Source organism: Trachinotus anak, unplaced genomic scaffold (assembly GCF_046630095.1).
Source record: "Trachinotus anak isolate AG129_WGS33_773 ecotype Australia unplaced genomic scaffold, CSIRO_AGI_Tana_v1 ptg000010l, whole genome shotgun sequence".
Taxonomy (NCBI): Eukaryota; Metazoa; Chordata; class Actinopteri; order Carangiformes; family Carangidae; genus Trachinotus; species Trachinotus anak.
This window is the reverse complement of record NW_027273861.1, coordinates 16,603,376-16,629,044: the sequence shown is the minus strand read 5'-3', so window position 1 is coordinate 16,629,044 and position 25,669 is coordinate 16,603,376. Positions and strand designations below refer to the sequence as shown.

The 25,669-nt window shown below is 40.1% G+C and overlaps 1 long non-coding RNA gene across 6 annotated transcripts in view; it reads left to right on the top strand.

Annotated features, from left to right (window-relative positions):
* Positions 1-24,222, top strand: part of LOC139627230 (uncharacterized) — a 104,786-nt gene extending 80,564 nt beyond the window's left edge. The window contains exons 4-6 of one of the 6 annotated variants that reach the window (XR_011692527.1): positions 13,588-13,670; positions 17,848-17,966; positions 23,520-24,222. This is a non-coding gene — a long non-coding RNA (uncharacterized lncRNA). The other 5 variants (XR_011692528.1, XR_011692530.1, XR_011692532.1 and 2 more) reach the window with 5 other exon arrangements.
* The last annotated feature ends 1,447 nt before the right edge of the window (positions 24,223-25,669 follow it).

The window sequence follows — 25,669 nt, the reverse complement described above, 5'->3', positions numbered from 1 at the left end:
TGCTATAATCCAATACATCACAATGTGCTAGGATTACCACTGAATTTATCATAAAAGTAGGTCTTTGCATTTTTCCATTGCAGATTGCAGGATGATCTTGTGAAAGGGATTTAGGATAATATTTGTAGCTTATGATTAAATCCTGAATTGTGGCTACACAGGAAGAAGTTGGGCAGAAAGATGCTGGTGTTTGGAGTTAGTAACAGGTTCAGTATTTTTGGATGGAGGACCTCATTTATTGTAAATCCAACCATTTAACATATTGCAAAGACCATCAGGCTCGTTTTCTGTTCCAGAAAGTGAGAACTGAGTCTTGGAAATAGTATAAGTCACGAGCTCCCGAGAATATGCTATCAAATAGTAGTTGATTGAAACTACCTTCTAGGGGTAAAATGGTTTACAGTCGGTAAATGTTGATCAAACATGACAACCAAGCACGGGATATCAATTTTAATCTCTGTACCTGCTGACTGTTCTAGAGTATTAAAGGTGTGAAAGTGTTTACTCTAGAATTTGCAATAAAGCTCAAAATTGTGGCAGAGCATGAGATTAGATTTCATTCAGCATAGATTTCCTCTCTGAATTACTGCAGCGTGGATCAGCCGTCCTTAAGAGTACAGTTAACAAGCTTCGTGTGCGGCCAGGGTTAGTGCTTATGTGCTCAGACAAGGTACTGTTTGTAGTGCCTCCCGAAGGAGGCTGAGCACTGTGGATTACAAGCAAGGCTAACGTTTAGCTGCCACCCCAGACTACATGACTCATAAGCTCTAAAAAGCTGCCACATATGTCTGCATCATAAGTCCATTTGTGATATGACAACATGACCTTTAGATTCAGACCCATCTGTTCTGCATGAAATGTTTGCATATGAGCAAGGAAGTGCTTTGTGTTTGCACTGCCTGGAGTTGTAGAAGACATGCTCCACAAACAAACCATTTTTAATAGATTTCATCCCCAGTGCTGGAAACCTGCGTGTTCAATTTTTTTTCGGTGCTGTTGTAGTATTTCTCGATGCCTCTTTAACATCAGTTAAATACTAGATCGCCTTCAGTGTAGCTTGTCATTTTTTTAAACCTCCATTAAAAGATTAATTTGGCAAGTGTAAAAAGCTGTAAACACAATCCTGTCATATATCACCTTTATAAAGTTGGTATGGTAAATATTTTAGCAAATGGTTGTGTATTTACACCTCCAGCAGATATGGAGCATTTAAGGTGCCTTTGGCCACCTGGCGAATCTTAAGTCCTCCTCACTCTCTTTCAGCTTTGATTCGGTCTTCACTAACTGCTGAGGGAAATTTCTGACTCTTTAGCTGCTAAATGCTGCGCTTTGTTCTTTAGCTAGTTGCCAGTGTTGTTTATGTAGTGTTTGGTGCCAGGCAGATAAAACACAGTCAATGATTGAAAACATTTTTGCTCAAAACAGCTGTCTACTCTGACTGGAAATGAGGTTGATGAGAGAGTGAGCCAAAACAGTAAAACTGCTAGCTGTAAAACATGAAGTGAAAACACTAAACAGCACAGTTGGGTGACGATAATCTGTGGGTTTCTCACTGCAAGTGACACATTTCTCATTACACGTAGAAATATGATCAACCTTTTATATGAAAATTTTGTGCAGCTTTGAGGAGAGGCAAAACATAGTTAACATCAACATCAGCTTTTGAGACTTGCTTTGTAAAATTGATATGTTTTTATAGAAACATGTGAATGTGTAGCCGATGTCCTGCATCATGTAGATGCTCAAACCAGTGGCAATCTGTAGAAGTAAACGTGATGGACTGAAGACTGTATCTTTGTGTTAATTGCTCACTTAATTTTTCATTTCTGTCAGATGAAAGTTTTTTTAAAAAGTGTTTTTGAATAAATGTAAAAATCTTTTTCTGTTCTTTTCCTGCAAAATGATAAAATATTTTGTGTGACTCACTCCCTCTTGAACACAGGGGTGTTTAAATTTATTTATCCAATCAGAAGTGATCTGGGGTGAGCAGCTAACCTCACTCATCATATAAAACTGTCCTTGACCGCAGGGTGCTTGGTCGTAGGAACTAGCCGCGCAAAATCAAATACACAGGCGTGTATTTTGAGCCATCAATTTCAAATCATTCCGATTTGATTGAAATCCCTCTTGTACTCTTGCCACGCCCACATATTCAGTTTTACTGATAAATCTGTCACGTTACTGAAGTTAAAACGATCTGCTGTTCCACTGTGGCTTCAAACTCTGTTTAGGAGCGGTACCTGTCATATTAGCACTGCAGTTATTCAGACCTGTCTGTGAATGATTTAGTATTACTTCAGATGTTTTTAACATTAATCCTAACATTCAGAATAATCTTCAAATAATCTCCAGTCATTTACTTTTCCTCACAACTCTTATTTCGCACATTAGAGTCTCCAACAAATGAAAGGAGAATTTCTTTTAATTAAGACACAATAAATTAATAAGGCCCATACTTGTCATAATTTTCTCCTCTCTCTGCTCAGGCGTCCACCAATCCCCCTCGTGCTTTTTGAAATAAATGACCCAAACAATAAAAACAAGAGACTCAGGACTATTCAAATTAGAATCACGGTCTCTGTGGGCCAAGTGTAAAATTGCTTTCACCTCCTCCGTGTTGACCGGCAGGCCAGGTCATTACTGTAATTCCACTGTGAAAGTATTTTGCTGCAAACCAATTCATAAACTGTGGAAATGAAGAAATGAGAGTAGATGGTTGAATTCGTATGAAGAGTACAAAGATTGTCTGAAATAAATGATAATTAAGGTGAAACCAACCCTTAAGACTGAAAAATGTATTCCATATAAAAAAAAACAACTCACTCTTACTACTTGTTACTGCCATCACTAAATACTACACTGCGCTGGGCCTAGTCTTCCAATTGCGCAATGCTCCGTGTATCTTCATTGTTTTGACATTTAGAATAAAGACTACAGTAATTAAAGCCTAGTTTATCACTCTTTGGCATCAAGTGTAAAAAGGTTTAAATACACAATGCTGCTGACATGTGAAACTAGCTGTTGACGTAGCTCTGATACATTAGGCCCCTAAACAAACCATTCCTGGGGAAATCATCTGTTAAAGTCATGCGTGTGTTTACATTTGTGTCAGACAGTGCTCTGCTGTTAAATCAATTGGTGACCATCATTAGTCTTAACTATGCCAGAAAAGAGAAAGCTATTTGTTCTTGCCAGATACGTATATATTGCTCATAAACTACCGCACATTGTTTAAATCTCAGTTTTTCATTGTGAGCTTTGTAGTAAATCATCTCACAGGTACCTCCTCATTTTCATATTTGTTAGGATCCATTTGAGCTTGATTGTTGCCATAAAACCATAAAATGGTAGTTCCCTTTCTAAATCATTTCTAGAGATGCTTTGAGTTTATGCTTTGAAATACACACAAAACGGAGACAATAACCATTAATCAGTCGGCAGTGACTGAGTTCCTCTGAAAAACAGGTAGCTGAGCACAAACCGAACCCATCTTGTTACACCACTAGCTTGTCAGTTGGAGCCATTATAGTTTATGTGTAACATTTATCTTACTGAGGAGGCTGATAAGTAAATAAGTCCCAGGGGGAACAAGCCCTGAGTGCTGATAATGCAACACAGTTGTAATGGTTTTCATTTCTCATTGGGTAGTTTGTTTTTGGCCAGGAAGTGGCCCCCGTCCTGGAGAAATTTGACCTGGACACGGGGGTCAGCAGCTTGTCACAGTTATCCTTAAGGTCCCTCTATTTCCACAGAAGGGGAAAAAAAAGATGCTTTTGGTCAATCAGGGGTGTCGCAGGAAGGGAAGACTCCAGTTGGCACAACCGTTATCAGCCCATCAGCACCACTGCATGACATGGGAAGACAGCCAGGCATTCCTCTCACAGGAGATCAGTTTCTTGGCTCAGCCTGTGTTTAAGTGGGTCCTCTGCCACTTCACTGTTGCTGATAGTAACCCATTTGGCAGCCAGACATGACTCTGCTGCCTGGAGGTGGAGGCAATACGCAAATCCAGTCATTGTAAACTTCTTTGCAGGCATTCTAGGAATAATGAGAGCGCTTCATTCACCATATAGTTTTTCTCTTTGCGTCTCTGGCCGAGAGCTATGCGTTTGGGCGCAGGGCTCAGAAGTCACGGTCGTGTGGAAGCCTGCACACCTGTAGTGTGAAGTGGTTCAGTGTGGTACCTGAAAGGCACTGTGGCAGGGAGCTTTTGCTGTTGCGAGAAGCTTTTCAATGCCCAGTTAGCGAAGAGCATTTCAAAGCACAAAGTCACAGTAAAACAGCAGGTTTTCCCTTCTGTATTGTCACAGTGTAGGGTCTACATTTCTAAAACTTCCTATAAGGCAAGCTACTACTTCTCAAGTATAGTAAATGCATGATTAATTTAACACTTAAATATACAGTAACTGCTTTTACTATCTTAAGGCAAAGAAAAGTGGGCCGTCTGTTTTAACAAGTGTTTATTTTAAATGTTTCCAGTCACAATGCTTCTTTTAATTTAATCTTTTTCAACTATTGGAGTACAGATATTGCACAGACATCTATACACTTACAGTATACTGTAGCTCGCAAGCTCAAAAATGTATTATTTGTTATATTAATCATAATAAATCTGCCAGTTCTATAACATATAAGGTAATGAAAAAAACACCGATCACAGTTTGTTTTGTCCAAAATCCAAATATTTACAATTTTCCATCACATAAAGCAAACAAAACCAGCAAATCCTTGCTTTAAAAGCAGAGAATCTTTGGCATCTGCGGTTGAAAAATGATTTATTTTTATTTTTATTTTCAGTTTAATATATTATCAACATTTCTGCTGATATTGATAAATGAATCAACATATTGTCTCAATTATACGCTGATTATGTCTAATATGAAGACATAGTCTTGGTACAGAAACGAACAAAGTGCGGAGAAGGTTCTGTTGTGTATGGGACTTTTCTATCACATATCCGTTTCCTGAAGTAAGAGGGTGAGTGAGATCATTTCTGCCAGCATACTGACATTTTCCTGCTGAGGTATTTGCCAGTTCATAGCTAATAAGCCAACAAGAGATCAATAGTCATTCACTAAAAGTTAAAGTATTTCTGAAAGCTTGCCGTCAGATGAAGTGGGTCACACATAAAGCCTATCATTCACTCTCTGACGAGGCCATGAGTATGCATTGCACAGCACTCAGTCATTGTTAATCCATTTAAATTTCTTGACTATCCACATTTCAAAACTGAAACAAACGATAATGGCTTCATCAGGGATAATACATATGATGTAATATTTATTCATCTAATGGATTATTTGTGATTGTGGGTCTTTGTACCCAAGTCATGTCAGTTTATACTATCCAGCCAGCAGTCACTGTGGAAATGATACAGATACCGACTCATTTTTATTTTTAAAGCTTTACTTGAATTAGCATGTGTGTGAGTGGGAAAGAGAGCTTATGCACAGTAGGATGTCTGGTCACATCTACAAGTAGTTTAAGTCTTTGTGCTTGTTTGTGATTTTTTCTTCACCATTGGCTTAAGCAGGATGTGACATGGATGTAGTTTAAAGGCAATAATGTACACACCCCATTTGTTAGTTCAGATCTTTGATCCAGCGAAGTACATTTAATTTCAATTTCCACTTAAAATCAACCATTGACCACTAATCAATAGAGTTTGCAATTTTTCATGGGAGTGGCAGCAGTTTCCTTTGAGGTTGCAGTCGAGGCATTCAGAAAATCAGCAATCTGTTTGTTGAACAATTTGTGGGCAGCCTCTGTTTATATGCATTCATGTGAGTAAGGCGGCTGTTTGCTACTGTGATTGGTCTGGATCAGTTTAGGCTGAGGTTTGGAGTATTACTGGTCCAGGCAGCAATAAAGTTTAGAAAGCTGTCTTAAAGACAAATGTACCAGTCCAATGCATCACAGGTTATAATGGCTGTATAGAAAATTAGTGAATAACAGTTACTGAGGATAAAAAATTAAAAATAGTGGATTTGTGAGACTTGGATTCAGGCTACCTCTTCCACCCTGCTCTACCTCAGCATCTCTCCTTGCTCCATTTAGCCATACTCCTGTTGTTCCTCTGCCACTATACTCCAGCTCCAGTGCAATCCTGCATTCTGTCTCTTTCCACTTCTCTGTCAGTGAGGCAATTATAGGCAGAGCGGTGGGAGAGAGTCAGTGCTGGAGGGTTAGCCTTGGACCTGCCCTCTGAGTTGTGAACCGGGCCATCTCCTCTATGTCCATCTTCTGGGTCGGCTAGCAGAGTTTTATAAATGACTATCCCTTTGGTCATTCAGAAACAACAGAGCTAAGCAAATGTGAGCCATTTTACAAGTTCACATTAGTCACAGCACCAAATTGAATATTTTTCTGAATAATGTACTCAGCTCAAGTAGAAAGTAATCTGTGAGATATAATTATAGCAACTGCTGAGCAGTCATTGCTTAGGTGCTTTTTTTTTTTTTTAATTGTATTTAGCAGATTTTATTAAACCAGATATTTTCCAGTGGGTACTCTGTTGATGATTGTTAAAAACAAACAGCTGTTGCTCCTGTGCTAAACTAAAATGAATTATTGTGCGGTTTTCCCAAGAAAGGCCATCTCTAGTGTGTTTAAAGCAGCCAATGTTAAAGTGTTCATTAACTGGAAATAAGTATGAATTGCTCATCTGTGTTATTTAATTTCCTTGTAGACCACAGCTAAATTCAGTATCAAAATGTCACAAATTATGACTCTTGTGTTTTCTTTGATTGTGGGTATTGGTAATATGCCATAAAATGTGAATTTTGTATTCAGAATTGTTCTGTTGGTTTCAGTAGTAGTGGAGGCAAAGTGGCAAATACCTAACAAAAATAGCAAAAACCTAGAAAGCCTACAGTATTTACAAGAAATCCTCAGTCTTTTAATTTTTATATTTTATAAATGAAAAACTGAAAGTAGTAAAGTGAATTCATGACAAATATCAGTTATTGGCAAAAGCAATATATTTTTCTCAATATTGTATGATGATTAGGTAAGGGACTGTACAAAAATTATTAGTGAAAGACAGGGGTCAAAAAAGGGAGAGGGTTCTATATTTTCTTTTTAAATCTTTGGTCAATATTTTACCATATTTTGAGGGTAGCTAGAAAAGGTGCTCATTTAAGTTTTTTTTGTTTAGTTTAGTTTTTTTAATTAATAAAATATTGCTGTTGACATCTCAACCCGGTACACTCATTTGGTGGCTGTAATCAACCTAACCATTAGATAGCTCCTTATTCAAAAAATATTTTGACATATTGCAGTTTTGGAATTTCAGTTTTTTCTCAATCATTGAAAGGGTCCTAAAAAAACAAACAAAAAAAAAAAAACAATAAAATTTTGCCCCCAACACCATGCCACTAAATTTCTCACAGTCCCTTAATTGGCAGTCACAGGATTTAGGCAGTTGGTCAAAACCAAGATGTTCATTCTAAAGGTAAAACAATATTAGAGGAAGACTCAGTATTTTGTCATAATTAGAATATATTTGAGTAGCAAAATGAAACCATAAGGAGGGGAGTGTTTACCTATTTCAACTTTGCTTGAGGACAATATCCATTAATTCTTGTCCCCACAGAACCAAGGTGCTATAATGTTCTGCTACTCTCATGACAAGTTTAGATCTGGTGCCTCTAGATCTTAAACCAATATATGGCTTATTAATAGAATTTATGTGCCATATACCATCTTCTCAGGGATGGGCTGCCTAATTATCCCACAAGCTGAATGATATTGGGGTGCTTTATTAATGTTCCATGGTATTGCCAGGGACAACCAATAAATATGGCACCAGGGATTCCACCAAATGAAATGGGAATATTTCAGTCCTTTAATGAAGCACTGTCAATGCACACCAGCCTTATGTAAATATGCACATAATCCTTCAAAGACATATTATACAAAGGATGGGTAAGTGATGGTGGCTAACGTGCCTTTTACAGCCGAAGAGCTTCTTTGAGCCGCTGTGGGTCCCCCATCATAAGAAAAACAACAACATTGCATGTAGATAGAATTCACTGCATCCTTTTTATTACAATGATATTGTTCAGTAGGTGGATTTAATGAGCACCTTTGGGCAGTGGCATGACTTGAACTATTTTTTTCAGGTTGTCTAATCCCGTTGGAATTAATGGGAAAAGTTTACATTACAGATAATGGGCAGTTACAGCAATGGGTCAGGACATCAAAGTAGCAGCCTTGGTTTTTCTCACCTTTCATTGGAACATAATGGAAAATCAAACATCATTATCAGTACATCGAGCCATAAAAGACAAATGTGTGTGTTACTGCTCTCACTCTGTTTTCCTCAGTGTTTTATGTGATCCCTTAGGAGATGTTCAGGCCTGTTGCAGATCAGCCATAAATCGCAAACTTAGTCTTTTTTTTTATCGCAAAGGGAGGTTGCTGTCTGGCTGTAGATTGACCATGGCTCAGGGCTGGATAGAGACCCATATGACAGGCTCCGCCGAGGACTGAATGGACAACAGTGTCTGATGAATGGCCTGCCTCCTTCTTAATCACAAAGCACTCACACCAAGTGAGGCACTAACCAAGTGGAGTGTAGTATCGCTCTGCAAGTCCGAGGATCTCAATATACCTTTGGTGACACACTACTCGTGATGTATATCACCATAGTGCCTTTTTCATGACTTGTCCTGGTTAGTCACTTCAACAACTGGCTAAGTTTCTATTTGTGCATGTTTAATTTTCTACCTTGTGGCAAGAAAAAATATTTGAACCCTTTGGAATGACTTGGTTTTCTGCATCAACTGGTCATAAAATGTGATTGTTGGGTCTCTTTCTTTCCTATGCTTTATAGAGAAGGTCTTGACCTCCTCTAATTGGAAAGTGTCTTGAGATAATTTCTGTTGTGATTTGGCGCTATATAAATAAATATCTATATATAAAATTATAGACAAACACAAACTGTGCCTAAGGTAATAACACACAAACAGTCCTAATCTTTCAAGTACGTAGCGCCTGTACAGTTCTCCCTTTTAGCTCAACTTAAGATGTTTGGTGTGAACAGGCCAAGGTCTTGGCCACTCTAGATTTTTTTTTTTTACCTTTTATTCAGTTTAGTTTCATCACATTCACACAGTTACACACATTCACTCCTGGAGGCTGCCCAGTTGTGAACCACTGTCTGACCTGCTGGACACTGAGCAGTTGGGGTTAAGGGCCTTGCTCAAAGGCACCACAGTGGTGATAGTGAGGCTTGGGTAAGTGCTGCTCTTTCACTTTTCCCACCTGGACTTAATCCTGCCCATCTGGGGATCAAACCGGCAACCTTGCAGTCACAAGCTTGCTCCTCTAACCTTTAGGTCACCACTGCCCCAGTTTGAAGTCATTCTGTAGTAGATTAACTCCGATGTTGAGGGTCATTGCTCTGCTGCATCACCAAGCTTCTACTGACTTTCAGCTGGCAGACAGCCATCCTGACATTTTCCTTGATAAACGTGGGAATTAATTTTCCCTTTAAAGCTGGCCATGCCCAGAGGCAGCAAAGCACCCTGAAATCAAGATGCTCTCTCCTCCTTAATTCACAGTTGCGATGATGTTTTAACACCATACATAGCGCTGCGTGTTTTTCCCAGACAATTCACCCTTTCACCAATCCACAAGTGGAGTGTCAGGGTATTCGTTGGCAAACTTCAGGTGCACAGTGATATTTTTCTTTTTGGAGAGCAGCAGCTTCCTCTGCATCTGTGTTGTGGTTTTGAAGTCATTTTAGCTGGACTTCACTTCAAGGTCAAGTAGCCACGGTACTAAATTGTTTCCATATATAAACAATTTGTCCAGCTCTGGACTCATGAATATCTAAAATCTTTGAGATGACTTTGCAACCCTTTGAGCTTACAACAGTTCTTGATTGGAAGTCTTCTGAGATAGGATTAGGGTTATGGGGTTAACCCTAACCCCTGCAAGGCATGGATCAAGAACAATACAATGCTACAATTAGAGATTGTGTTTGCTCATAATTGTAACTTATTTGAAGATCTCACCAAATTTGATGGCAAATTTTACATAAAGAACAACTATTGCATTTGTAGCCAAAACCTGACCCATTTTATGCCTCTGTGCTAAAACAAAGAAAAAAAAATATGAATAAATTAAAATAATGCATATCTTACTCCTGTTTGGGAATCGTTTGCTGAAAATAACCAGCTATTTTACGAAATTACTTTGCATTTTTAAATAAAACTACAAGTTTACATTTTCAACAGTAAGCAAGGGGCTCATGCATAAAAATGCTACTATATCTTTTGGTTCTTCTAAACCGAAACAAAATTTCACAAATACTATTTCTTCCCTGAAGTTGCCAAGTGTTTACAAGAAAAGCTTTTTTTTTTTTTGTATTTGATGCGAAAATCATATGTTATTCTGAGTCCCATTTAGCACTGAATGACAAAATGTAAATCCTAATAGTCAGAAAAAAGGCTTGTGTCAGTGGAAAAAGGTGACCCTAAACACATCCTTCAGTGGCTGCACATTGATGAGTAGAAGGAAGCAAAATTGTCCTTCAAAGGCCGCTATTATTTGAGCAAGCTATTGCAATGCACGGTGCACAGTGAGCCCAGAGCATGGGTTGCATTTGCTGTACACTCCACTGCAAAATGAGACTAGTCAAGCCCTAATGTAACCAGCAAAAGCTGGACAAAAATCTATACAAACCCAATTATGAATCAATTTGAGTTTGTGTCAGACAGTCTGGTGCCAACAGAGTGGATTTTTTATTAACTTATGGTCTGGGAAGAATGAAACACTTTTCATTTGTGTACTTCAGTATGTTGCTTTATGATTCAGAGGAAGGGTGTTCACACTTTGTCTTGGAGGGACTTATTGCTCTCATGGTGGACGAGTTGAGAGGCACAGCTTTTTGTCTCCTGATAGTGAAAATCAAAATGGTTTATTTTCAGTTTGTTACTTCACTGCTCAAGATTGTCAAATTATCAAGATGTGAGGAGATAGAGATAGACGCCTTTTTGGCAAAGCAGAAGGTAGCTCAACAGTTGATTGAGTAATTAAAATTAAATCCCTCCCACATTGATTTGTATTATCACGCTGTTGTAGTACATTTGAGTTCAGATGGATTTTTACCCTGCACCCCACTGTCCTGCTCTAGCGTATCAAACTAGGTCACAGGCTTGAATATTCATGATCCTCTATGACAACTCCCTGCTATTCCATGTCAAGACCTATGTTAATTCTGAGATTTGCACATTTGAGCCTACTTGAAACTCTTTAACTTCCCTACCTCAGATTTTGAGCACTCTGAGAGCTGGTTTGACAACTGTGGCCCAGCTGAAAAGAAAATATTGCGCTGCAGAAGACTCATTTAATACACCTAACATAACGTGTTTGGCGAAGGTTTAGCAACTTATTTCTTTGCTGTACTGGGCATATGGCTGCCATTTTGGAGGGTCACTCAGGCTGCAGCTGTGATAGCTTGAGATGTTATTGATTTGAACAAGATAGCCAGGTGGCCAATGGGCTTTCCAGAGGATGCTGTTGTTTTGCACATAGATTGTGCTCCAATTCTCATGTGTCACTGGAGAAATGACAGTTGAGACTTGAATATTCTGAAATGCAATGGTCAGTTAGACCCACAGCTCATCAACATTACAATCCATCTGCCAATCATTGTCCATCACGCTGTTTTCATCAGCCAGTTGCTGTCTGCATTATATTGTAGTGTGTGTCTGTGCACACGCTGGGACAAAGAATTCACGCATGCACACAAACACACACAGGTCCCATTGGTTCCATTAAAAGTTGCCCTACAGTAGTTTTCCCTTTTTTGTCCCTAACTCATCCACCTGCCACTTGCCAGGAATACCTGGTCTGTCCCTTAAGGTCAATAAAGCACTAAAGAATTGCCCAACAGAAATGACAGCGTTTTCCCCTGACATTTATACCCAGTGTGTGATGACCTCTCATTAGTAAGAAAGTGGGTCATATAGGATCTGGTAGTTATCAATTCTTGAGTGAGAAACGGAAGCTGTGTATACTTCATCTTGGGAAATAAAACAACCCTCTTGGTAGTCATTTACTGCTTTGCTGCCAAGAGCAGCATCATTAATTGGAAATGGTGTGGAATGCTTGGCATGGTCCTTTTCTAACAAGTTGACCGAGAACTGAAGCTTTCACAGCCAAACTGTGGGTGCGTTCAGCACAGAAACTGTCAGGAGGAAAGCAAATGTGATGGGAATGTGCCATTGTAGATGAAAAAAGGAAACATTTTATGGGAAATGTAGTTAGGAGAACCATAATTCTATACACAGTATAGCTAGCTGTCCTTTTGTTTTGTTTAGTTTTTTCTCTTCGCTTCTTTGCCTTTATCTCTACCTTTGCTGGGGGTTTTTTTCCCCAGTCGTTCAGAATTACCACCACCCTGTTGATGTATCTTGAAGATGATTATCCACTGAGATTGGGCTTCTGTAGCTGAACACGCCCAGGGGAGCCTCATCACCCCCGCTGTAATAGACAAGAACAAAAGGAGTGGAGAGGGAAGGAGAGGAGAGAGGCAAGAATTCCACTGAGCTACAACAAAGAACACAGTCAAATCATCACCACCCCCCTCCCACCCCCCACCCCACACCCCTTCCACCCCCATCCCAATGTCTACGGCAGCCATTCAACCTGCTTTTCTGTGAGGATAGCTCGATCCTCATCTCATCCTGGGAGAGAGATATACTGAGGCATATTGATCATAGTCTGCTTACAGCTGTCATTAATTCAGACAAGTCTGAGCTTAATGAGAAGTTTTATTTCTGCTCTCACTTCCTTTGTTATGGTGTTGCATTAGATGCACCCCCACCCACTCCTACTTAGTGTGACATAGATTCTGCCCTTCCTTACCTCCCCATGCCAAATCCAACATTTAAAGATTTATCTCTTAAATGAGAACCTGTGGTAAACAGGCTAATCTGTTTGGCAGCACTCATGGTCATGGCTGAATAAAACATTTGACAACGCTAAGCTCCTGAATCTTCCTATCTCTCTCTGGCAAAAGGCCTCTCTCTGCCTCCCTCCAGGGCTCCTTCATTGTTAATCCTACCGATCGCATTCTTCTAGCTTTTTTGCCATGCTGTACGGGGTGTGGCCGGACTTTTGTCTCGTCTGACAGAGAGTTCATTATGTGATTGGCGAGGAGCTAATGCAATAACGCTCATCATGTGCCGCTACCGGGGCCAAGTCCAGCCATTCATGCAGCACTCTGTTCTTCCTCCGCTCCTCTCTTCCCCTTGTCTTGTGGAGGCAGCCTGCCACCTCTCCTGTGGTGACAGGTTCCCTCTGAGGTATTTAACCACTTGTCTTGCAAAACCCCTTTTAATTGAAATTACCCATTGGCTGATAAGCTTCTGGAGCCTTATCAGGGAGGAGATATAGTGGTTAGGGTCTTTCATGCTGGAAGGTTTTGTTGTAGCTTGGTCTTTACAATCTAGTTCTAATTGTCTTCCTCTCTCTTCAGTTCTCACTTCAGGTCTGCCCCCCCCCAGTGGATCTTTTATTCCTGTTTATGTCTATGTATTATCTTTCTTTTTGCTTCTCCTCCACTTTTTCCAGGTTGGAAACTTCCTGTCCTGTCTCTTTGGTGATACAGGTGCTGCTGTTGCGACTTCGTAGAGTGCAATATACTACATGATCCAGTAAGCACTTTCATTTCTATCTGACATACACAGACCCGTGAACCGCTATGACACGCTTCCCCTGTTGTGAGCTGTCAGGAGTCGCCGGTTAACTACGCTAATGCTGCTCCAGCCAGTGTCACCGGCCTTGTGTGTTTTCAAATCAACTAGTTTGCAGCGGTCTCATCAGTTAGCGCACTAACTGCTAATTTATCATTCATCTGGTTCAGGCACATTATACACTAATGCAGATGTACCATAATTAGGTCAGCAACAATCTGTTATTTAAATTCTGTCACAGTCAAAACTTGACAATCTCACTCCCGCACACACACACACACACACACACACACACACACACACACACACACACACACACACAACACTGTGTGAGTCAGTAGCAACAGAAATAGAAGGAGAAACACTGGATGTGTGGTGTGTGTGTCGCGGCTGCCGTTGCTGATCGTAAAAACACGCGCATGTTCACACTGGCTGCGTGTCTGCTGCATCGCTACTACTGCCAGCTCTATCTCTCTACATAGAGTTTGCAGGATACTGAATGTTGGATTTCTCTTCATTTTTAATTCATTTTTAACAGAAAATGTCTCTAAAACTCCACTGTCTCCACATGCAGCTGCTAAAATGGTAAAAGAAATATATATATTTATATGCTTTCATGTGTATGACATGTTCAGATTCAGCCTAGACATAGAGACTACACTGGAAGGTGTCAGTTTTGCATAATATTGCTGGTATGTTGTCAAAATGATTTTCAACAGGTCTTTTCTCTGTGTATTTTTGCTGCAAGGCCATGCCTTGCACGTCAAAAATTGGTAAGATGCTGAATTTGTAGATCACGCATTGCAGCCACGACGCAGCTCACGCAGGCAGTGTGTCCGCTCTAATCCGTTAACATGGGCGCAAAATGATAACCCTGGCGTTCCTCAGCTGCCACACACACACAACACATCCAGAATGATCCTGGCCTCAGTCTTTTTTTTAAAGTGATAGGGTAAATTTAGTGTGGACATCTTTTTGTATTAAACAATTTATCCAGTTTTTTTCAGTCAGCTTCTGCCTGACTGAAACAGTCTCTATAAAATGATCTTCTTGGATTAGGTGCCCTGGAGCATGCAGACTTCTTTTGTATAACACTGAAAGAAGAATGATGTTATCAAGTCAAATACTTCTACAGCACATTGGTTTGCCAATAGAAATGCACATTCGCCTGGTTCAATATCCCATTTTTTTCATTTGCATCGCAGCACACTGCACTTTTGAACGGGATCCAACTCAGCAGGCTAAATTCAATATGAAAATGCAATCAGCATAAAGCAAGGTAAACAACCTCAAATGTATCCTTACTTTTCCAAAGATGGCATGAATACATGCACAGTAGGACTTGCTCATCAGTACACACAGCTCAAAAGATTGCTTGTATGTTTAACCAAACACACCACATACCTGGAAATACTTCTCCTGTGAGTCAGTAAATAAACTACAGCCTCTGCCCTGTTGAATATAATTTGAAGGCTATGCCCTGCCGAATATAATTTGATGAGCGCTTACTATGCTGAAGCCCACATCACTCTTCAGGCCATGACACAAATGAGTAATTCAGTGGTCATTTATAATGAAGAGGCTGTTTTTATCACAACTCCTGATATGAACAAATCAATGTGACACCAGTGTTACATCTGAATTATTCATCAGCAGTTATTAGGCCCTTTCATTTACATGTACTAATTGGAACGACTGCTGCACACGCGCCTCTATGATAATAGTTATGCTTAAGCTGTCGAGTGCATATAATGGACAATAGATCTCTCATACTTTGTGTATGTGCTTAACTATTTGATTGCTGAAGTGATGTGTCAAAGTGGGGGATGTTTGATTAGCAAGCAGCAAATGGCTAATACCATACACAAATGAAGGATTTTTTTCCTTCTTTTTCTGGGTTGAGCCAACATTAAATACAGACAGCTTGTGGTAAGGCCTTATGACTATGTTTGCAACAAATCATTTTAAATGCAAATTAAAATATTGTAAATTGTGGCAAACCTGACAAAACCAATACAGGCACTGCACAATGTAAATGCAGAGAAACAACCCCCAGATTTTCACACATCATAGCACAGCCCTGTCTTGTAGAAATTACATTTATATAATAATTATTTGCAATAGCAAATGCATTTCGAAAGAAATGTATTGTAGCCTGGATTATGTTTCCTATCAACATAATGAGGAAACATCATTGCAAAACATTTTTCCCTATCCACCCTTGCAATACAATGTGGTTGCAACTAAAGCATGAATAAACTTTTTTCTTTATATTTAGGCACTGACAGTAGCCTACTCACATAGGTTGAGGGAAAGATTGTGATCCTGGAAAAATTCAAGAATAACACAGTATTGAATTTATTAACATTTACCCAAAACCTTAATCTTTTCATAACCTTAAGCCAAGACTCAGGATGTGAACTCTATAAGCGTGTTGTGCTATGTACCCCCACCGTTCACCCTGATATATTCCTGGTGAATACGCATATTAGATTAACATAGTTTTACTTGTCTAAACTTCCAGTGAACAAAATCAAAGTAGCAATTACATTTCTCCACAAAACATTATTGGCAATACAAATTGCAAGTAGTATATAGAAATGAGTATATATTTATGTAAGTATATTATTGGGGAGATAGTGTTTGGCTTCCATTATGTGCAAATAAACAGGACTGAACATATACAGGGATGGAAAGTCCTTGACGTGATTATTTCAAATTTACTACTTTATATTCTGTTCAGCTACATTTCACAGTCAAGTATTCTACTTTTTACTCCTCTACATTTATCTGACAGATATGGCAACTAACTACTGCACAGTTTCACCTTATTTCACTTCCAAACTTCTCAGTTTGTTTCATTGAAATGACTCAAGATAGAAAGTTACAAAAAAATGGATGGAAATTACCACCTTGTGGTAATTGGCCTCCGCCAAGCAGACCAAAATGTAATCAGTTCATCCATGAGTACAAGTGGATACTTGTGCCCAAGCTAAAGAGAAGTCCCCTCAAGGTGTTAACTGAGATATTGCTTTCACAAGGCCAAAACGGCGATTTGTGAGGTCACCGTGACCTTGACCTTTGACCTTTGGCCACCAAGATTAACTAATTTCATCCTTGACTCCTAATGAATGTTTGTGCCAAATTTGAAGAAATTCCGTTAAGGCATCACTGAGATATCACATCCACAAGAATGGGATGGACGTACGTACAATAACCCAAAAACAATATGCCTTCAGCTCTGGCTGTCGCCGGCACAGAGGCATAAAAACGATGTGTCCAAATAGTCCAAAAACTGAGGACACTTCCACATTTGTGTAGCTGACCAGTATCAAGTAAAGGATTTGAATACTTTATCCAACATTGAACATATCAGTCCACATTTCTAAAACATCAGTATTTTCTACCTGTGTGAATTCCAGCAGACTAAAACACAGCATAGCTGAACGTGCAGAGGAAGAAGGTATTTTTTGAGTTTGACCAATAAGTGAAATGAAAGCCTTGGGTATTTGTGTTTGAGATTTACTCAAGCATGTGGCAAGGAAACTAACACAACTCAGGGGTTTAGGTGATAAAATGAGCAGATTACAAAAAGGCTTTTAAAGAAGAGGGAAAAGGAGGGAGGACTAGGCTACAGATGGAGGGGGGTGTGGAAAAGTGCCAGTGCTCCGGACGGGTGTGACCTGAGAAACACCATGTGGAGGTGGAAGGGCCCGCTGGAGCCACCTGAGCCTTGACTCTGTCTGAAACAGGAGTGCTTCGTTGACAAGCCATCACTCAGAGACACCGACAGGGCTTTCAGCAGACCACCGTCCTCCTGGCCCTTCTCCCCACACCAGCCCCCTGACACACTGACACACTCGCACGAACCCTACACCCCAACGTATGTCAGCACTGTCATTAGGGTAATTGCTGATTACATATACAATTGTCTCAGCCAAGGCTGCCAGACGTGCATCAATCCGCAACTTCAATTTGTGATGATTGGTTTGAATGATGATTGTTCAGTATGTTGAATTCTCTCTTTTTCTAACAAACCGTTAAAAAATGGAAATGGAGCGATTTTTCTTTTTTGTGGTGAGAATGTTTTACTTTGACCAGTTTCAGTGCAATATTTACACCCTTCCCTCTCTTATAGACTGAAGACTTGTGTGAGATATGACTGGCCAGAAGACACAGGCACAAGATGAAAACTGACGGCAAATGCTTTCGTTTTGAGGCCTGCTGATGGATAAGTGGACAATGTGTCACAGACAGGTAGCTGTGAAAAATTGCCCCTGTTATGCCTGTAGACAGTCAAGGTATCTGTGTAATTCAAAGAATAGAAGGTCCTCGCAGGAGTTTTTGACAGTCCGTTCTCCTTAGAGGAGGGAACAATAGTATATATTAATATTTGTTGCTTTTTTTATGTGGTCATCATAGTCTACGGTCTCTGCATTTGAATTGTCAGAGAATAGTCAACTGTTCAATCATAAATCAGCCTGGTTTTTACGAGGGATTGGCGCAAAGTGCGTTTAACCAGAGCTTTGGCAAAGCTTAGTGTGAGATGTTGATATGTAGGCTGTGGATATAAAGCCTGCCATTGAAAAAGGGTAAGTTTTGATTAAGATTTGGATCGTGCAATTACACAGTCAACATATGTCTTTGCCTTTGTTTTTTGGTGTTTCCTCTCCATGTGCAAATGAGTCATTGCCTCCTGCACAAGGCGATTATCACTGGTTTAAAGAAATACTAACAAGTCATTGTGTTTTTCCCCTATAGCAGAATGATAATGGCCAGGCCATTCTCCGGCACTGACCGCGCTGTGGAGATAGGTCTGGCTATGTGAGATGAAATGTTTGGTAAACTCCTGTTGCTGTTCAGTCAAACTACATTACCTGAGTTATTTTATGTGTATATTTAAGGGTGGGAGTTACACAGAGATGAGCAGTGAAAAAGCTGTGCCTTGCTGAAGGACAATAATTCTTTCAAGTTTTTAAAATAAGTCATTTTTTTGTGACTGCATATGTGACCATTCTGTTACAAGAGAGTCTGTTTTACCAGTTGCCTAACAGGTTCCTGTGTGGAGTTAAAGCAGCAGCTGTTTACACTTTTTGTCCTAAACATTACTTTGATCAGCTAATTTTAATCTTGGCGCAGTCACGCAGATGAATATTTCGATTTGTATTTGCGGACTAAAATCAGCTCTCCTTGTTAAAAATGCATGATTTCATAACAGCTCCATGATAGCAACATTAACCCATTCAAACAAAGGCTCACTTTTGCAATTACACCAATCAGGAGTGATATGAAAGGGAGGGCACGCTGGTCTGGCCCTCTGTATTCACTTCCTTATCATGCTGATTTCAGGTGATCACTCTGGGTTGCCTTCAAATGTGTTATTTATGGCTTTTTGTGAACATCACTTGAGTGGAAAATTGCTCCTGCCTCATATCTTTGTGCTTGCCTTTGTGGTGAGGGCGAAATCTGGTGGAGGTGGCAAGGGTAGAGGGATGGAGATGGCGCTGGAGGTGAGCAGTCCTCCATCAGTAGTAGGTGATGAGTTTATTCGTCCTCACTCCCCAGAGGCCCCGAGGCCATGACCTCCCATCCATCCCCTTACGCTTTCAGTCATTTCACTTTCATAAGCGCCAGTAATGACTTTGCTCCAATGAAAGGCAGAGACAGGAGGCTGGAACACTTGTTGGAGAGAAGTGGAATCTTCTTCCTGTGATGGCAATTGGTTGTGCTCTTAAGAAATGCTGCAAAGGGATATATAGCTATTAAAGAGGTCACATAGGACAGGAACAACAATCATTTTCACCTTCTCATGTACACACACTGCCGTATGCAGCTGGCACTCAAACAGATTGACACATGCCTAAACCTACACATGCATGCATATAGACTGATGGCACATGCACACACACACACATGCTCACACACTCACACAGTGGCTGATGGACCGATGGCTCTGTGCATTGTAATATGCTTGGGAGCCTGTACAGGGATTAGCAGCTCATTTCAGTGGCTGCACAGTTGGCCTTCACAGTCTCCCAGAGGAGGGAGACAGCTGTGTGGGGGTGCTGTTTAGAGAGTGAGTTGCAGTGTGTGTGTGTGTGTGTGTGTGTGTGTGTAGAGGAGGTGGGGGGGGGGGGTCACAACGTATGCTAATCTTACACCAAGGGGCAAATTTGAGATGGTCCAATACCAGCTTAACCAATACACACCACTGCACTTAACTGAAACGGGACCAAGCAGCTGACTCCCACCTCTCAGGAGATGTCTTATCATATTGCTCCTCACTTTAAACAAACTACAAGTTTGTGAGGATTTAGAAAGGCTTCAGCGCAGGCATGTGACGAAGCATGAACGCATGTGTTAGAGAGGATTTGTGACGATTAAAAAAAAAGACCCTCAGAGATCCAACTTAATTTTAAAGTACGTTACAGCTAATTTGAAAAGATAAACACAAACATTGGTTTCTTTTTTCAGCAAAGTACTCAGAGCGCACAAGGCCCAGACTCTGTTGTGATAATTACATGTGAAACCACTAACTTTAATTACATTTTGCCCAGAACAAACTGCTCTGGTGACTTGTGGTGATAGGATCCAGGTGGACCTTATTATGAAAATGCGAGAAAGGTCTTGAGTGACGAGGGGTCATGTGAAGATGTGCAGTGGTGATCTCACACAAACCTCATCTGGAAAGAAACAGGAGGAATCTGCAGACACCTAAACGCAAATAAATATTTAAGTGGAAGTTAGCTCCTCTGTCATCTGGAGACTAGGTTTCTTGACTCACAGCTTCTGAGGTGATGAGGTGTGAATTCTTAGATTTGATGACCTGCACTTGAGCCTCTTTGGATCTTCCTGTACCCTGTTTATGTAACCTTTTTTTTTCTTTTCTTTTTTTTTCCCATGTCTTATTTTTACTGCCATGCATTGGAGAAATGCTGCTGAAAAACATTTTGCTGATGAGGATTAAAGACAAGTTTACACTTTTACATGCCAGAATGGTTTTAGCATTTATGTGTGAGGATGTCTTGTTGCCCGCCGTAGAAACGCTGGTTCGTAACAACTTTGTTGTTACAGGTTAAGATTTCATGCCTGCTGGTGGGCTGGCTTCCGGAATCCTAAAACATCAACTGTCAGCTCCAAAGCAAACACCGCCGACTCCAGGACGGAAAGGAAAAAGGAAACAGAGAACAAATCCAGAGTGCAGCGCTCCAAGAAAACCTCTGGCAGAGTAATACCCTATGACATGAGTCAGGGACTCACTCCTCTAGTTATTTCCCAGGCACTCTGAGAGTTTTACAAAAGTGAACAAAAAAAGAAAAAGATCCTCACCAACTGATGCCACCGTTTGTAATTTTGCAGACAAAGGAACCTTTTATTGTGTTGTATCCATTCTATTATGTCGGGCACCATGAACTGTTGTGGCATTTACATGAGAAATGGGACTGGTGGTGAGCCTGGGCTCCATCTCAGTTAGCTGTCTCTCTAATCCAATCTAGTGCAATGGTGCTGGCATTGCAGTACCAAGGCTGCAGCAGCAGGGGACTGCTTTGTGTGGAGAGGATGGGTGTTATAATTTTGAGACCCCCAAACCATGGAGAGGTCACTGGCTTTGCTTCTCTGGCTTCCTCTTACTGTGTTGACATGAGGTGTGGGTTTGAGTGGGGCTGTGAATACGAAGGCAAGGTTAGCTTTGAATGACTTGAGATATCCAGATAAGAAATAAAGACTAACAAATAAAAAGAGTATAGTAAATGTTTTCTCATTTATTAGTAGTGATGTGACTTTCTAATTTGTGCCACAAAGATATTGATAACAAATGCATAATTCTGTATTCATCTGAAGGACAAGTGAATCCCTATTCAAGTGAGATCTTCTTATCCGCAAACTTATTTCTAAACACAGAATGGACACAAAAACCCATAAGTATTTACCAAGTCCTCAGAGACAAAGTAAAGATACAATTGCTTTCCATCAGACCTCCAGCCATTGTAGTCCTCCCCTGCTCTACAGCACATCTTCCACTGAGGTTGTAATGTTTGGGTGCTGGAGAGGTTTGAGAAGAGCCCTAGCCTCATTGTTCCGAACACAACAGCTGTGACTTAATGAGTCCATTCCAAAGTGCTCACCCTTTGCCCATGTCTGAGCTGCTTCCACTGTTGCCTCCTCATTGACCACATGACCATTGTCGCCAAGGTATTCACTGGGTCTTAATGGTAAGACACACAAGAATGCAGCGGTGGCTGAGCCTTTGCCACCTCGGAGCGATGGTGGGAAAGCTCCTGAACCCAATTCCAACAGCTTATGTTTACCATGACAAACCACTGACCTATGGGTTCACTCTCGTAATTTGGGGAGAACCTCCCATACACACTCAGACATATTCTCCCATCTCTCTCTCTCTCTCTCTCTCTCTGCAGCTCCATTTAATCTGCCTCAATGTATTTCTGTCTCTGGATCCTAACAAGGACATTTACAAAAAGGAAAGCTGACACAAACGCTGCTTTCAAACTATTTTTCCTTACCTTCATTTTGAGAACTAATAGTGTCTGAAATGGAAAATTTGACACCCTCCTTTAACATGGACAAAATAACAAGGATGAAATTCTTGGCTCTCTTTCTGCCAGCAACATAATATCGTTACCCGGAAAACACAGTAGTTTCTGAGTGAAACTGCGTCCTCTGTGATCTTCGTGGCTGCAGCCTGTGCAAAGCTGAAAAGGAGCGAGAAATGTGGTGCAGTACAAACCTTCAGCCTGGCAGGGGAAGTTAGGATGTTGCCATAGCAATTGAGATGAAATGCACAAGTAGTTGTTTAATTAAATCCAGCCTCTTTTGTAGATTTGACAGTGAGCAGGGTGGTGACAATAGGCAGCCATAATATTAAAAGTCCATCATTAGACAATTCTTGTGGAACCATGCGAGTAAATTCATTTTACATCCACACTGAGGCGATTTGACTGGAACTGCAGGAAACAAGCGTTTTTTTAACGAATGAATTATTCACACATATGCGGTGATCTCAGCTCATATCCGAGTTGAGAAACAGAAACTTACATGACCATAAACCCAGCTTCCCTTTTTTTTCATCCCACATTCTCTCCAGCAGAGTTATACTTATGTTACAAGGCTAATTGTGTTGAGTGTACCCATTTATCCTTGAGGAGGAAAAAGAGAGTGCCTGTCAACACGCTGCACATGCATACAAAGTGGTGTGCTTCTTTATTAAGAACTATACAAACAAGACTGTATTAAGAGTCGGGAGCAAAGATGACGCTGAAGAGCCCGGAGTTACACACCCTTAACCCCAGGAATAACACAGCATGGAGCTGTCATTCCAGTCAGGTATCATTATCGCGGCAGGTCTTAGTGACAGCTTTATGATTTGATTCACTTGTGCTGTGAAGTAATTAAAAAGGAGGGTAGCAACTCTCCATTATGAAAAGTAGACATCTGAAATGGTAGTATTCATAAATTCTGCACAAGGTATTATTGCATTATACCAGTGTTTTGAAATGATCCCAGGTTTCATTTGAATGCATGAAAACAGTTCACTGTAAATCCATATGCTATAGCAGTGTTTCTAATCATACTGCATATACAGTAAAGCTGTCTGTCATGACATATTTGTGGATTAATGAATATCAATGACATGTGCAATATGTCATGAATCGGTTGACAAAGACATTCATAATTACCTTTTTAAAGACATTTAATTAATCAGTTTCTATTACACTGCCATCATTGGAGATCATATTGTAAATTGAATTTCACTCATGTGTCTTCCATACACTCTTCTCTTCCCCGGGGCAGAAGTCGGTGTGTTTGACCCTGGACATGAACCTCTGGGAGAAAAAGGCTTGTTGAAAACCTGATGGGCCAAATTCATGGTGACCTTTTCCCCCCTGAGCTTGTGCTGGAAAGGCACTTCTCCCCGTGTCTTCCACTCGTCTCCTGGACATGCCATGCAAAGTGAATGACATGATATTAAAGCACTTCCTCATCAAGATTGAAAGGCGTACGTTCTTTTTTTGCCTGCAAGCAGTCAATTATTTGACAAGTACACATAATGAACAATGCAAGACTAGTCAGAATTTAATCAAAAGGCAGAGACAGGGGCCCAGTGCAGATGGGAAATGATTAACACAGTTAATCAAACATCCCAGCGTTAGGTTAAACATGGCAAGCCTATCCCATCATCTGAAATATGGATGGGATCCATTGCGCATTTCCATTTTTCCATTTCCTTTTGCCTGTGGAACATTTATTGCATTTATTATGTTGACCCCTATTTATTCTGCTTCTTTCATAAAGGTATTTACGTTAGTCCTGACATCTTTGACTAATTTCCTCTCTTTGGTGAACCCTAATGCAGACAAATTTGAGGGTAGCCAACGGTGAAGAAATTGTCAAATGCAGTCTAATCCAGGTGATATTTCTGTAAAGGTTATTTGGTTTTGCTTCTCAGAGAGTAGCTATTGTGGGAAAAAAAAACACTGACACAGTGTATAATGCATGCTTGCTTGAGAAAATTCAATGCATCAAGCAGGTCAAAGCATAATAGGTGAGAAACTGTGGAGACAATGAGACATTATCTTTGAGCCATAGCTTTTAGTTTTTACTTTTTAAGTACTTTGGAGGTCCCTGCACTTCAGGTTCCCTAACTGTCTCATACTGTTTTATACTAGGTCTCCTCACCAAATTCATTGGGGAAACACCCAGGCCACTTTAAAGATTAAGATTTTACATACAAAACATACGATGAACTAAAAAAATATGACACGCTGTTACAAATGAAAAAAAATAGCATGTAAAGTAGCATAGAAATGGTAGACAGCATATACAATGGTCCCAACATCTCAACATCTCAACCAACTACATCAGTATACAGTAATATATACTCTAGTACTATTTCTACTTTTACTAACGTGAAGAATCCTAATATTTCCTCCACCAGTGTGCAGTGGTGTATTTATATTCCAATTAATGTGTGTGTTCCACTGCTGGGGTTGAGCTGTGAGCAGCGTGATGTTTGAAATGGAGAAAGCTGAGACAAATGAACATTCCAGTCGAGACTTGTTTTTATTTTGTCCTCTGCAGTGTTGAACTTGCGACAGTCTCAGGCATGCGGTTATTTTGTACTTTTGTAAATCTCTAAAAAAAAAAGAAAAATCTCTTTATTTTGAAAACTTGCAGCAAGTCTGGAACAACGACTATTGTTCCTCTGCTACTTTACCATGCAACAATAATTAGCTGTGATTACAAAGTATCTCTTGAGAAATTGGGACAGAACAATTTAGTTCATTGTCCTCAGAAATTAGAGTTGCCCTTCCTTTGCTTGTCTTTCTCCCCTATTGGATTCATCTGTTCTTCAGTGTGCCAGGAAGAACACACCACTAATCAAGCAAACTATTTGATTGGCCTGGAAAGATTTCATTCGGACTAATTTGGCTTAATAAACAGTTGTGTCAAATGATTGGGATGAGTGCAGTTCCAGACCTATTAAGGAATGTGTTTTACAGCGGGTGCTTTTGGTATTGTCACTATTTACATACGACCTTGCACATTTGCACACAGCCTATGTTTCCTGAAACGTGTGGCTGGGAGCACACCTCTTAAAAAAAAAAGTAATCAGCCCTGAAGAACAATTTGTTTAGTCATATGTGCGAGTTTTGGCAAATTGAAAAACCTTCAAAGATTGTTGTTGACTCTGTAATAAGTTTAAGCATCTACAGCAATAGCCAGGATAAATTTTTTATGCCTTACTGAGCAGCCTCTGTATTTAGAACAGGAATGTTTTATGGAAATAAGCTATATGTATTTAAAACTTATAATTGTGTTCCTTTATACTAGCACAAAGCAGTTACTTTTAAATTAGTAGAATTAATCGGAATGCAAAATTGAAGGGAGGAATGTCTGTCCACAGTGATGAATGCTTAAGTAAGATTTTGCTTCAATTAAAA